This window comes from Triticum dicoccoides, chromosome 2B (assembly GCF_002162155.2).
Source record: "Triticum dicoccoides isolate Atlit2015 ecotype Zavitan chromosome 2B, WEW_v2.0, whole genome shotgun sequence".
In the NCBI taxonomy this organism is placed as follows: Eukaryota; Viridiplantae; Streptophyta; class Magnoliopsida; order Poales; family Poaceae; genus Triticum; species Triticum dicoccoides.
The window spans coordinates 52,251,711-52,258,244 of NC_041383.1; positions in this window are offsets into that span (position 1 = coordinate 52,251,711).

Sequence of the window (6,534 nt, forward strand, 5' to 3'; positions counted from 1 at the left end):
ATTTTACCTTTGTTTTATAAATTATAAATCTAGCCCCTAAATTAGTACTAATACTTATGACACTACCACAATTGATTTGGCACCCTAAACAATTAGTTTATATTTGTTTAGTATTTAAAAGACATTTAAATATAAGTTTTACTGCAGTTTTTATTAATTTAGTGCTTTTAACTACTTTATGAAAAGATGTTTTCTCTACCATAATTACCTATGCATTATTTGTCACCTCCCGAACATTTTAGTTTTATAGTTTGAAAACTTTTGATGTTTTCCTTGATTTTAAATTCGAAGTTCGAACTGGGTTTCTAACCGACGCGAGTTTATCAAAAGTAACCAAGGTGATGTGGCATCATTAGTAGAGGTTCACTGTAGCTTAATTATCCGGGCGTCACAATTCTCCTCCACTACAAGAAATCTCGTCCCGAGATTTAAGAGGTGGTGAAAGGGGGGAAGGTTTGGTAACGAATCTAGTGGGTCTTCTCATGCTGGCTTGCTCTTCTCGAAGAGGCCGGTCCAATACATTGATGTCTTCATTTCTCTGCTTCAGGTCATCATGATGAAGTCGGCGTCCTTTCTTCAGGAACTCCATCGTACTTACGAAAGAATAAAGGGTGGGCATTCTAGGAGAACAGACCTCGGCAAGGTTGACTATCGGGTCGACAACATCGAGGAAGGTGGCGGAAAGTAACTCTCGAATGGAAACTTAAGAAAATATTGAGAGCAAAGTAAGGAGGTATCCTGGGAAGTTTCGAGCGGGCAGGCAATCGTTCCATGCCTGTTATAGGCCGTGAAAGGGTCAAAGCAACGGGAATAAGTATTGTGTCTGATATCAGGCCTGAAGGTGGCTCGTGAATAACATACGAGGCCACGCGCGAGGAAAAACCTTGGGAATAGGGGATGTACAGGAGAGTCAGGTTTCGATCCTGTGGAACTGTGGGTTATGGGCCCACCATGTGGGTTAAAAGTAGGGAGGGCGGAGACGTCTTGCGTGATCATGCAAGCAAGGTATGTCAGAGAGTAGCCTGCCAGTTATGTCGGCAACAACAGCGATACCAAGGGCGAGGGACGAAGAGAACCATTTTCCTGCTCGCTGAACAAGGCGGACCAATAGGCAAAGTTCTCGTCCATCGGTGGTTACCAGGATGCGATCGACAAATGCAACAGGGCCTTATTAACACGGTTTTACACCAAGATGTTTATGTAAGCAGAAGAATAGTACTTCTTAGATCATATGGATCACCAGGAAGGTTAAACAAATCAATGCAAAGCAAAATGTGATCATCTGATCAAACATAATAGTGGAAAGGAGAATGTGTTTGACACATATACTAGGGGTATACCCTTCCCAAGGACAAGCAGAGCATGATATCCATGACTGGATATAATGTAGAAAACTCTTTAGGTAGGGGAGAGAATTTTCATGACATTACCCATACAACGGTGTTTGGACAATTCAGCAGGAAACAATTAGTATTGGGCTTCAAATGTTCCTATTAAAAATCGGAGTACCATAGATATGCTTCGAGATAGCATTGAAATGGTCAACAGGTGAAGATCAGACTTTGGAAACCAAAAGGATCCATCAGGATAAACTTATTAAACAAGGCATTCAATTTCCTCATGGAAAAATTGTTAACCTTGTTAAAAAGGAAAACTATAACAACAGGGCCTCCGACCAGGTGTACTAGGCATGACATCACCTTACCGGGTCATAAAAGACCAGTGTTATAACTCTTGGAAAAAATGTTCCAACCATCATATCTGACCGAGTTTCAGATCTGATCGATGTTAGGATACCTCAGACTCAGGATGCCTGAGAAGAAAAGGTGCAAAACAAATTGATGAGACGACATTGTAAGATTCTCGGGAAATTTACTACGAAAGTGAGTTCCGAGACAAAAGCTCATCATTAAACCAACGAAGGTATAAGGTGGTAGCTGATGAACTCAGCGACAATTCATCGAGATTTCCAACAGTTAAATTTCCACAATTATGTGAACAAGGAGATAGCATTAGTCAGATCAAATGATATAATGAGGTACGCTTGAGGAAAACATACACAATTAAACATTGGTTGAAAGGTGCGCCCGAAATATGGCATTAGGTAGCATGATCAATGTTAGAATGGTGATTCAATAATCAATAGTCTAAGAATGAATGATCAACCATTAACTTCAAAGCAATAGGGTTGCTAGAAGGGCAGAACCCAACAACACCATTCACATGTTGATATCCCGGTTAGAACCAACACGGGGACCAAGAAAGAATTGTGATGGTGAGAAGTATTACTATATCAAGAATTAATAGTTGAGGTAAATCCCTCAACATTTTTGGGATAACAGATGATAATACTCCAAGATAGATTCATAATATAAGTTGGATAGAAAGGAAACTACACAAAACAAGACCAAGTTTGTGTCGCAGGGAATGCGAGAATGTTGTCGATGTTATAACAAATCATCTAGGGGGCAAGGGTGGTATTACTCATCAAGAATTTGACACACAACTTGGAAGAAGTCAAATTGTTGACAATTATCACGACAAATTTGTCGAGAGGGTTCAAGAAGATGTAATCGATTGGTGATGACATCAAGTCAAAAGAATGATGAAGCAAAAGTTTATTGCAACCATGGGTACGTCACAAACTCAAAATCAAGTTTGTTGTTCAAGGCAATATGATATGACAAGGAAGATCGACGTAAGCTTAGCTCATCGTTGAAAATTGTGATTCTGGAATAAGGACCATGTAGCACAGTTAAAAGTTTGCACAATATTGATATAGCTGATCAGGCTAGGAATGATGTGATGGAGTATTAAACTTCTCAACCACAAAGTACTAGGAGTACTGAATCACAGGGGTGATTCGATTCACTAATTAGTGTTCTCGATTGACGACAACCTAGAACCCGTGTAGTACTATGACGGGGAAAGGCACTACTTCATTAGAAATGCATAACATGTAGTGCAATCGGTTGATATCCTCGAGATACCAGGGGGTAATACTCGAAGGTAGATCAAAATAGAGGTTGGGCAGGTGTATTGATCTGCAGAAGGCAAGTACTTTAACCTGCCCAAGAAATAGCATTAGAGGAGAATCAATCACGGTCCGAACAACAGTTGCAAAGGACCAAACACAGATACAAGATGAACTTATAACAAGGGGAATATTATTATCACAAGAAGCTTCCATGATAAGATCTACATCGTGTCCATGGGCATGAACACAAAGTTCAAGGTCGACTCCCACTTCTCTAATGCATAACCTTTCATTCACTACTCTGTCAAAATTAAGTGAAGATGAAGAACTACCGGGTGAATTACCAGAGGAGTATGACCCGTGAAATCTTTTGGGTTCACAAAGATTAAGGAAGGCATAGGTTCAACCCATCGGGGCATCATAGAAACATATACCACAAACTTCAGAAGTAAATAACACCAACTCAAAAGTAGAGCATGGTTGGCCAAATCAGAGAATAGGATTTACCAACGGCATTATATATCAAGGAAAGAACTTCTCGAGGTTTTTGTATACGAAGGTCACTGTCAGATGATAATTCAACAAAGGATCTGACGTTCCATAACAAAGCTGATGTGAGCATCGGCACACAACAGAGGAAGAAAACAATGCTGCAAGGACATTGGATTATAGAAACAACCGACTAATTCAAAGCTCAATTGCAAAGGAATTATGGTTTCCAAATGAAGGGAGCAGGAGAAAACACTCTGATTAAGGATGGATAAGTTGAGTAGGCTTAGCGATACTATCAATGATAATTTGATTGGTCGAGATCCGGCTCATGTTTAAAATGACGTCCGAGCCGGAAGGATGAATTCTGGGTTGGATTGGTGACTGCGAGCATTCTCAAACATATTGGATCAAAGACTCAAAATGACGGTGACAAAGGATGCTCGTGAATATTGCTAGACACATGGAAAGTAACCATAATGCAAGCAGACAAGAATTTCTAGAGCCATAGGCTGCAGAGGATTCTCCAAAGATCGGATAATAATTTGAAGAATTTTGTGAAACACCTGAACAACTAGGGAGAAACAAATTCTCGGTAAGGGTGAGGATTAATTTGTAGTTGTATTCGGGCGACAAGGAACTGCAAGGCAGTAGGCACAAATGGTTATCAAAACAACGACGAGTATTTCGGGGTATTTTGTAATAACAAGACCAACTGGGGATGAATGTAAGAATAACAACTACATGTAGTTATCCACCAGGGTTGACGGTGGAAGGGGAATTGCCAACGCGATGAACACAAGTTCTCGGGTTAACAGCAAAGAGTATCTTTAGGGTCTTCTGGTGCAGCAGGCGATCATCTGTAGTAAGGGGCTCTCCGGGTGGATGTGATCACGAGATCCTAGTGTTAGCGTTAGTAAAACCATTTTAACCCGAATATAAGAGAGATCAGAGTCTCGGAGTATAGACGAGGAATAAAAGATCCTACTACCACCCAATGGCGATGTGGGCCTACAAGCCACACAGCCATGTTAGTAAAAAGTTTACAATGACTAGACTCGACTTCGGCTAAGGAGTGTGGAAGGGGGATTCCTACAGGCAGTTGGCTCTGATACCAACTTGTGACACTCCCGATTCAATCGTACACTAATCATGCACGCAAACATGTACGATCAAGATCAGGGACTCACGAGAAGATATCACAACACAACTCTAAAACATAAATAAGTCATACAAGCATCATAATACAAGCCAGGGGCCTCGAGGGCTCGAATACAAGTGCATGATCATAGATGAGTCAGCGGAAGCAACAATATCTGAGTACAGACATAAGTAAACAAGTTTCCATAAGATGGCTAGCACAAACTGGGATACAGATCGAAAGAGGCGCATGCCTCCTGCCTGGGATCCTCCTAACTACTCCTGGTCGTCGTTAGCGGCCTGCACATAGTAGTAGGCACCTCCAGAGTAATAGTCGTCGTCAACGGTGGCGTCTGGATCTTGGGCTCCAACGTCTGGTTGCGGCATCCGAGAAGAAGAGGAAAACAGGGGAAAAGAGGGAGGAAAGCAACCATGAGTACTCATCCAAAGTACTCGCAACAAGGAGCTACACTACATATGCATGGGTATATGTGTAAAGAGGCAATATGGGTGGACTGAACTGCAGAATGCCAGAATAAGAGGGGGATAGCTAGTCCTATCGAAGACTATGCTTCTGGCATCCTCCATCTTGCAGCATGTAGAAGAGAGTAGAGTGAAGTCCTCCAAGTACCATCACATAGCATAATCCTACCCGGCGATCCTCCCCTCATCGCCCTGTGGAAAAGCGATCACCGGGTTGTCTGTGGAACTTGTCTGGGTGTGTTTTATTAAGTATCCGGTTCTAGTTGTCATAAGGTCAAGGTACAACTCCGGGTCGTCCTTTTACCGAGGGACACGGCTATTCGAATGGATAAACTTCCCTGCAGGGGTGCACCACATAACCCAACACGCTTGATCCCATTTGGCCGGACACACTTGAAGGAAATATGCCCTAGAGGCAATAATAAAGTTATTATTTATTTCCTCATATCAGGATAAATGTTTATTATTCATGCTAGAATTGTATTAACTGGAAACATGATACATGTGTGAATACATAGACAAACTTAATGTCACTAGTATGCCTCTACTTGACTAGCTCATTAATCAAAGATGGTTATGTTTCCTAACCATAGACATGTGTTTTCATTTGATTAAAGAGATGATATCATTAGGAGAATGATGTGATTGACTTGACCCATTCCGTTAGCCTAGCACTTGATCGTTTAGTATGTTGCTATTGCTTTCTTCATGACTTATACAAAGTTCCTACAACTATGAGATTATTCAACTCCCGTTTACCGGAGGAACACTTTGTGTGCTACCAAACGTCACAACGTAAATGGGTGATTATAAAGGAGCTCTACAGGTGTCTCCAAAGATAGATGTTGAGTTGGCGTATTTCGAGATTAGGTTTTGTCACCCCGATTGTCGGAGAGGTATCTCTGGGCCCTCTCAGTAATGCACATCACTGTAAGCCTTGCAAGCAATGTGGCCAATGAGTTGGTTCCGGAAAGATGCATTACGTAAACGAGTAAAGAGACTTGCCGGTAACGATATTGAACTAGGTATTGGATACCGACGATCGAACCTCGGGCAAGTAACATACCGATGACAAAGGGAACAACGTATGTTGTTATGCGGTTTGACCGATAAAGATCTTCATAGAATATGTAGGATCCAATATGAGCATCCAGATTCCGCTATTGGTTATTGACCGGAAACAGTTCTAGGTCATGTTTACATAGTTCTCGAACCCGTAGGGTCCGCACGCTTAAAGTTACGATGACAGTTTCATTATGAGTTTATATGTTTTGATGTACCGAAGGTTGTTCGGAGTCCCGGATGTGATCACGGACATGACGAGGAGTCTCGAAATGGTCGAGACATAAAGATTGATATATTGGAAGCCTATATTTGGATAACGGAATCGTTTCGGGAGAAATCGGGATTTTTCCGGAGTACCGGGGGGTTACCGGAACCCCCCC